The sequence below is a fragment of the Leptosomus discolor genome, chromosome 21, assembly GCF_034619465.1.
Source record: "Leptosomus discolor isolate bLepDis1 chromosome 21, bLepDis1.hap2, whole genome shotgun sequence".
Classification (NCBI taxonomy): domain Eukaryota; kingdom Metazoa; phylum Chordata; class Aves; order Leptosomiformes; family Leptosomidae; genus Leptosomus; species Leptosomus discolor.
In genome coordinates, this window is record NC_141411.1 from 3,524,788 (window position 1) to 3,533,372 (window position 8,585).

The following is an 8,585-nucleotide window of genomic DNA, read 5'->3' on the forward strand; positions in this document are numbered from 1 at the left end:
GCCTCTAACCGAGCCCAACTTCTCCGGATAAAGGTGTAAACAGGATGTGCATGTTACCGCAGAGGCGACCTTAGCAACGACCAGCGTGCATCTCCCGCAGAAGGAGGAGGGCTCCCTGGATACCACAGCAACTCGAGCTGCAAAAACAAGGATGGGAAACAAAAATATCGGCATTAGGAGACTTACTAATAAAGGCACACACCCCACGGGCTGGGCGAGTGGGAGGAATGGTACCCAAAGGTGGGCACCTGCCAGAAATAACATGGGTTGGAGGCGCCGGCTTGCTCACCCAGCCCCGGGGGTCAGCGGGATTTGACCGAAAAACCTGGATGAACAGAAGTTGACTCCTCGGGAGGGAGCTCAGACAGGCTCAGCATGGACCAAGGCGTTTCACGGGCGCTCAGCCATGCCGCGGGGAAAACCGGCGGCAGCAGCTCCGGCAGCGCGCGGGGCCGGGCAGGAAGGGCGCCCAGGTGGTTCTTCGCTCAACCCCCAGCTGCCCGGCCCAGAAAAAAAAAGCTCCCATTCAGTTTGGTTTAAAAATACATCTCGGCAGTGGAAAACAGCTGCTTCCTCCGAAGGCTGCTGTCCCGGGGCGGGAGCACCGCTGTACCGCGCTGCCAACAGGTAAGCGGGATCATCCTGCTGAGGTAGCCAGCACGGATGGAGAGGGGCTTGCAGCACCCAGCAGACTTTTAATCCATGGAGAGTCTCAACAGGCACCAGAGAAACTACTAAAACCTGCACATTTCTCCAAAATAAAGACGCTTTTGCGTTACTGACCCTTTCAGACCCTGTCTCAGGAAGCCCTCTGTACTCTGCTTGCAAGCTCTCGCGCCGCCCCCTCGAAGGCAACTCGGCTCTCGAAGCCCCAAACCACTACCTGCCAGGTTACACCCCAGCTCTGCCAGCGAGGGCAGGCGAGCCCCAAAACCACTTCAGCCAGCAAGACCCGAGCGCTGCGGCCAGGCGGGGACCACGAGCATCCCACAGCTCCCCGCCTTGCCCTGGGGTTTGGGGTCTCAGGTCACCTGCTGGCATCTTGGGCAGAGAGGACGGGTGCTAGGGACAGCGAGGGACATGGAGGGGGCAGGCAGAGCAGCACAGGCCAGAGGGGGCTTTATCTCACCCAGGGCACTCTCTGGCTCTGCTCCCAAGCTCAGGTGCCAGCAGCGATGCTCCCACACACCTCTCCAGTGCTACGGAGGCAAAGAGCCTGCAAGGGAGGCTCTTTATGGAGAGGAAATAAAATCTTTCCTAGAGCAATATAAATGACTAACAAAAGGGAACGGCTACTAAGGCAGCATCACTAAAGAGCAAGCGGCCAGACGAGAATGGGAGGAAGGAGGGAAAAACGCCCATCGCTGCTTCCCAGGAGCACACGGGATGCACCAGCCCTCGCAAACCCAACAGACAGGCACCAGACCATCATGGGACCATCCCAGCACCACCCTGATTCTGGTCACCCTGCCTTTGCAACGCCTGGGGCAGCAAGATCCCAAAAAAGCAAACCCCTCCCTGCACGCCCGCACAGGGCCTGGCCCCTGCGAGCAGCTCCTCTCCTCGAGAGCAACACCCAGGGCGGTTCTCGGCGTTATCAGGAAGCAACAGGCACCAACCGAACCTCAGGGACACCAGCGATGCCACCACCACGGGAGGGTCCCATCCACCAGCTGCAGGCAGCAAAGGGATGGGGGGCACAGGGGTGTGCTCCCCCCCCCCAGCATTGCAGCTCCTGGGGCACCCAAACTTGCAGCCTTGGGGCAGAACGTTGCTGCTGCCCCATAAAGCAGAGATCACCAGCAGCAGCTGGGGCACCAGCATCCTTGCCCGGGCCCAGGCCGGACAAACGGCAGAGCCGAGGTCATCTATCATTTAAAGCCATGAAAGGTGCCGGCAGCGGGAGGTAGGAGACGGCAGGTCCAATTAAGCGGACTCCTGCTGATCAAGAAGGGGGGGAAAAAAAAGATAATTCCCCCCACCTGAACACTCTAATTTTTCTCCCCTCTTTCACAGCAACTACCATCTTCTGAAGAGAGCTCAGAGGTTAAGAGAAAGACAGTTAATTAATACTGTAATGGCCTAGTCCATAATTACCCCTGAAAGAGCCCACAGGGCACCGATCATCGCCAGCCCATGCCCAGCCAAAAGGCTCCTTCCCTCCAGCAGCGCCAGCCCCAGGAACTCGCTCTTCTGGTCAAGAAGAAAGGAGGAACCGTGGTGAGGGGGAAGGCTCCTGCCGCCTGCTTTGAGCAGCCCCCTCCAGCTCCAGTTTGGGGTCGGAGACCCGTTCCTCACCCATCTCTGCCCCATCCCAGTGGCACAGGACAGGCTCCCGCGCTCCTTGGCCAGGCCGGGAAGGATCTCTGCTCTCCTAGGATTCCCATCCTAGGAGAGCAGAAAGCTGCGCTCACGCTTCCCTAACAGCCAACGCTCTAACGAGCTCCTAATGACTCCAGCAGCATGCAGCAGGCTGTCCCTAACTCCAATAATTCATTTCCAGAGCCCCCAGGCACTGGAGGGGAAGAAGTGCTCGCAGAGGGTCCCCTCGGCACGTAGGGCAAGAAAACAGCCCAGGTGGGAGAGCCCGAGCAGGAACCCGACTGCTCTGTCCTGCACGGGACCCCCTGAGCTGCCGGCGGTGCCGTGTCACCTCCCAAATAGCATCCCCGAGCAGGACAAGGGTAGCTGCAGACAAGGAGGAGTTTGGGGGTGGCAGTGGTGAAGGACACGGAGCCTCGCAACCCGTGGGCCGGGGTGGGAGCTGGGGGAAAGGAGTGTCCACGCTCTGGGGAGGAGGGAGCGACTGGCGAGGAGCGGTGAAGCCGATGCGGTGCTGCAGACAAACCTGCCCGGAATAATAAACGGCTGCATTACACCTCCGTCCTGGCTGGGGAGAGCGGCCGCAGGCCAGCGCCGGGGCTGGAGCAACCCTCTGCATGTGCCTGCCCCGGGCAGTGGAGTGGCTGCTGGCACAAGGAAAAGGACCTGCTGGCTTTTTAAACATAGGGGAGAGGAAAATGGGCTGCTCAGAGAGGAACAAGAGGGAAAAAAAAATAATCAGCTGGACATGTCACATGTGACCCCTTCAGCCAAGCCACGAGCGATCTCGCTGAGCGGTTATTGCTGGGCCACGGGGCAAGAGCACGAATCCTCCCGGCTCAGCTCAGCGCACTTGGACCAGACCCTGGCAGGCAGAGGTGAGACTGATGACCAGAGATGGAGCAAGCCCTGACCAAGCTCAGGTGTTTGGTTGCCCTTTTTTTTTTTTTTTTAAAACCCATGAAGGAGGGGGAAATCCATGCCCCAGCTCAGCTCCCCCCTCGTCTTGCTCCAGCCGGGACATCTCCAACCACCCAGGGCAGAACACACCGTGCCGAGGAAGAGCAACGCCAGCCGCTGCCTCCCCTACCCAGAGCCACAAACCCCGTGGGGCTGCCAGGGCAGCTTAGCCAGGCAGGATCAGGCCCACTGAGGAAACCTCAGGCCATTTGGATCCAAGTTTATCCGCTGCCCAGTACAGAGGCCGCCCACATCCCAGCCCCACACGCTGCCCCTGGCTCACAGGCTGCCCTGCCCCTTGGGCAGCACCCGCTGGGGTTTGTCTCCTCTCCTGCTTCGGGGATGGGGTGTTGGAAACACTCGGCTGCTGTAGGTTGCCATGGCAAACTCAATGTAAAGCTGGCAGGGATGCTGTTTGTGTTGCCAAGTGGGGAGGAAAAAAAGAAAAAAAGAAACCAACACAAAACCCCCAAAATTACCTTTCCTGGCCTGAGTTTAAGATTTTTCTCTTTAGAAATGAAAAGCTGAGCCCCATCCCCAGTGCAGAGGTGATGCTGAGCCCCAGAGCGCAGCTGTACTGACAGACAGACTCTCCAGATGGACACACGGGCTCCAAAAGCCAAAGTAGAAACTGAAAGCAGAAAAACGGACCTAAAGCACCTTTCACTGCCTGCTCGCTGGGAAGTGTCCCAGCAGAGACCGTGCGGCTCTCCTGGCTCTCCTTCCCACGGCACAGACCCCACCACCACTCAGCACCCGCCATCGGCTGCTGGGAGCCATGGTCCCACGTGGGAGCGATGCTCTAAGGGGAGAGGGAGCCAAAATGCTGCTGGAACGGCCGCATCTGCCAAGAAAAATCACGGGGAGAGACGCATTAAGCGCTGCCACCGGTGGAGAGTGTTTTGGGAGGGGAAGGGACCCCACTGCGCAGGCATTGCAGCCCCTCGCAGGGGGAGATGCACACCCCTGCCCTGGGGTGTCTGCACCGGGACCTTTGCACAACACCCCCTGCCCGGTTTTGAGAGAGATGAGAGCCTCGGGCAGCCACTGCTCTTGGCGGGCGTGGGGGGCACAACTCCCCACCGCGGGGCTTGCCGGGGCTGAGCCGGGTCCGTCTCCCGTGGCAGAGGCACGACCAAGATGAAGTGACCTGCCCAAGGGACACGTGGAGCCAGAAGTGATCCCTAAGCCATGGCGACACCAACGTTTGGTGGATTTTGAGCCGCCACAGAGCCTCCCCCCAAGTCCCCCGCCTCCCACCCTGCGCTGCAGCAGAGCCCCCACCTCTCCCCATGCAGCGGGGGGGGGGGCTGCAGCACCCCAGGGGCCCCGGGGCCCCTCCCCTGCACACTCACCAAATCGCAATGTGCAGATGGCAGCGAGCTGCTCTGCTCGCTTGTTCCCAGCAACACCCATCTGAAAGTCTTCCACGCTCAACACCGCACGCTTAACCCTTGCCGTGCCAGGCAGCCAGGGCACCCCAAGGAGGCCACCCAAAGGGGACACCCTCCGAGTTACCCGGTGTTATCACCTCCTCGGAAGAGAGCCGGGTGGAAGGAGCAGAGACGGTGACTCACGGTGGCAAACCCCACGCTCCGGAGGGCCAGGGCCAACTCCTGAGGGGCAGCGGTGCAGCCCGCAGCCCCTTGGAGCATCCCAGGGAGGATTTTCACCCTCGGATCCAAGCGCTTCCCTCAGCCGGGCAGCAAAGGAATCTGCACCCTCCACCCCGACACCACAGAGAGGGGCCATGCCCCAAGTAGGGAAAGGTGGAAGAGGCGAGGGTGGAAGGGACCAGCCCAAAACACCCCAGACAGACCTCTGCAGGCATCAGCTCCACTCACGGTACCCTGCGCCAGCACCCACGCAGCAAAGGAGCAGGATCTGTCCCTCTTCCCCCAGTAACACCAGCGTCCACCTCTCCTTGCTCCTTCCCCCGGGCCCTGGGTGCCAAGACCAGACATCTTCCCCCGCCAGGGCTACCCTGGGCAGGCACCTGCATCGCCCTCCGGACGTTACCTCCTCGCTGGCGCCTCCTCCCACCGCAGCATCCGCTTCCTCGCTGCTGCCTCGGGTACCCCAGGGGAGGGGACGGTGGCATTTCCCTCCCCAGTGGGGCCACTCCAGCACCCGCCAGCGGGGAAACCCCCAGCGACACCCGCCGCACAGCTGCCACACCCCGGGGTGCTGCACATGGGGACGGGTAAATGCAAGAGCCAAAATCCTGAGATGGGGGAGACCCCAATGACTGCAAGACCCCCTCGTTGCGCTTGCCATGAAGCAGGGGGAAGAAGCTCCCAGCCTTCACCTTGCAAGAGTGGTGGGGACTCGGCATGCCCCCATCCCGGCATTGCAGCTGGAAAAGGAGCCAGCAAAACACCCAGGAAGTGCTGGGGCCTCACGCAGCCCCGGCAGAGCTCAACGGCAGCAACACCGTGCCAGGGGAAACCGAGTCACGGCACCGAAGCGACTCAATTCACAGCACAGGGCTGATGCTGCAGCTGGGGAGCACCAACTCCAGTGGAAATTTGGTGCAGGGTCAGAAGGAGCTCAGGGCCTCTCCCACCCTAACCCACCGGCAGCCCCCTGGGAAAGGCAACATCTTCTCCTCCCGCATCCCCGCGGGGGGAACCGCCGGCACAGCATCAGGTCCGCAACGCAGCGAGTTAAAATTCCCAAACTCCCACACGGTGCCGACTCCTACGCACCTCACCGTCTGCGAGCTGGGACGCCGGAGGTGACACGAGGGTGGAGGGGGACACGCACACACACACACACAAAAAGCAGCGCCCGGTTACTGCAGGCAACGCATAACGCTGTCACGCGTGGTCGCTGGCTCGGAGTGACACGCGAGAGGAAGCTGCCGGCCCCGAGATGTCACCGTCACCAGCCCCAGCTCCCCGCCCTCCTCTGCCACCAGAGCATGAGTTGCACCAGCCCACGGGCGGCAGAGCCCGTAGTATTTCTCCCACACACCTCTGCCGAGGCACACGCGTCCCCGCTGACAGGAGCGGGGCGAGTGCTCGCTCGGGTGCCAAGAGCGCGGCTTGCACACGCGGCGCGCTCTTGGCGCGCACCGGCCGCCAGCACGCCCGCCGAGGGCTGCCGCGTGCAAGGGCACAAGTCAGGGCTCACGTCACCAAACAAGCTGTCACCCGCCCCGGCCGGATTTGCACACTCATCCCCACGCAGGGTGCACAACACACGAACACCAGCACTGAAGCGACCGCAGATGGGGAAGAAACCGGAGCATCATCCCACCCCGAGCAGCGTTGCACCATCGCACCCTCCTCCTCCTCCTCCTCCTCTCCTGCCTCCCCCACCAGGCTGTGGGGACCAAAAGGAAGGATGGCAGCTCTGAGCCACGCACCAGGGGCTGAGGTTACGGGGGAAGCACCAGTGAAAGGCAGGCAGAGGTGACCTTCTCCAAAAGTGCACCTCCCTTTGCAGGCCACCCCGCAGGGAACACCAGCGGCTGCCATCAACCCACTAATTACAGCTGCCGTGGCTCCATTTTTGCTGGTATTTTGCCTCCTGTTAACGAAGGTAAGAAAACCGTTGGGTTGGGTTTTTTTTTTTTTGCATGCCCAAGGCAGCAATTAGCTATTGCAAAAGGCAGGGAAGAGGCTGGAGGCAGGAGGGCACCGGGTGCTCTGTGGAGGCGTGGAACAAGCGCGGATGCCGCGATCCATGACGTGGCTCCCCGAAACCTGCTGCCCTGAGCCTGCTGCCAGCCCAGGGGCCAGGGCAGCCCTTGGCACCCACTGCCAGAGCCCTGGCATGACACATCTACATGCAAAAGCCACCGGAGCAGCTGCCGGTGCTGGGGGCTCAGGAATCTGCCCACACCCCCGGGGTTTCCCCAAGCCTCAGGGTGCAGTGGCCCAGGAATTTCAGGGTGGGGGGGGTGTATGGAAAAAAAGAAAAAGGAGGGAGTCTCCAGGCTAGCTGTCAAGGGGAATGTTTCCATCTAAGGCCTTGGTATTTCTCTCCCAGCGCCTGCACTAAATCACCCCAGCTCTTCTCATTATTCTTCTGCGCTTTACAAGGTAGCACAGCCGGCAGAGGAATGCAGAAGAATGCAGAAAGCAAACCCCAGCCTCTTCTGCACCAGCAAATACCTGCAGCCCTCGAGCCTTTGGCCTTCAGAGGGGCACAGCATCCCCTCCTGCCACCCCTCCGCCAGCGCTGGGCACCAGAGGCAGCTGGTGCCCAGTGAACTGGCGCGTTGCAGAGCCCCAGGGTGCCCGGTGCTGCCGGAGCGAGGGGCTGTGCTGCGCCGCAGCATGAGGCTTCACTCGCCTCTTCTCCCTCCCACTTGGCACCAGGAACCCATCACTGGGCGATAAGGCATCGGCTGGCACACACTGGGCAACTCTTTGCTCCAGTTCTCTTTTTTTTTTTATCCACCGCTTTCCCCTCCAGTTCAATCTGTTTTGCAATGCTGGTGTCCGGGGCAGACAGCTCCCAGCAAGCTGCCCCCCACAGCCTCTCCACTCACAGGGGTCAGTCAACCTCTCCTCCCATGCTTCAGCCTCACCATGGACCCAGTCCTGGGCTTGTCTTAGTGCTGTTTCACAGCCTAGAGCAAACGAGCAAGTCCAAAGCAAGGTAGGGAAAGGTTTGGGATTTAGATGACTTTGAAACCAGGCAGCAGGAATTGATGGTAGAAACAAGACAGCAAACCAGGCCCGGGGCTCTGTCTCTCAAACCCCTCTCGCAGCACCACCGCCCAGGCTGGGCCGCTCCCAGGATGGACGTCGAGCAACGATCGCATCCCAGCCCTGCGCTCAGGCTGACCCGGATCCTCCCAGTTCACGGCACGCCTGGACGCCCGCCGGTCTCGGCGCCCACTGCGGAAGGGAGAGGACACCCAATGATCCCGTCGGGGCAAGCAGCTGGGTGTCCCGGCCCCAAGCAGATGCTCCATCCCTGCAGTTTCGCCCGGCTCCCACCCACTGCACGGGTGCTGGGGTTCTCCCAGCCGGCCCCTGCCGAGCAGCCGTGCTGATGCCAGGCGGCTGGAGGAGAGGGCACGGGCCATGAGGGCAGGATTAAAGCCACAGACTCATGCAGAAAGCAAGACCCCTTGAGGGATGGGCGCTCTCTGCTCCTCACGAGCGGTTCCCAGGGCAGAGGCACGGCCAGAGGACACCGACGCTTTGGCAGGAGCTCAGGCAGAGCCGAGCCCGACGCAGGTCCCCTGCAGCCCTCGCTGCCAGCTCAGGTGAGAGGCAGGGATGCTCTGGGCAGCTCAGGCCTGCCCCGGCGCATTCGGCCATCCCCACCGCTCCTGCAGCCCG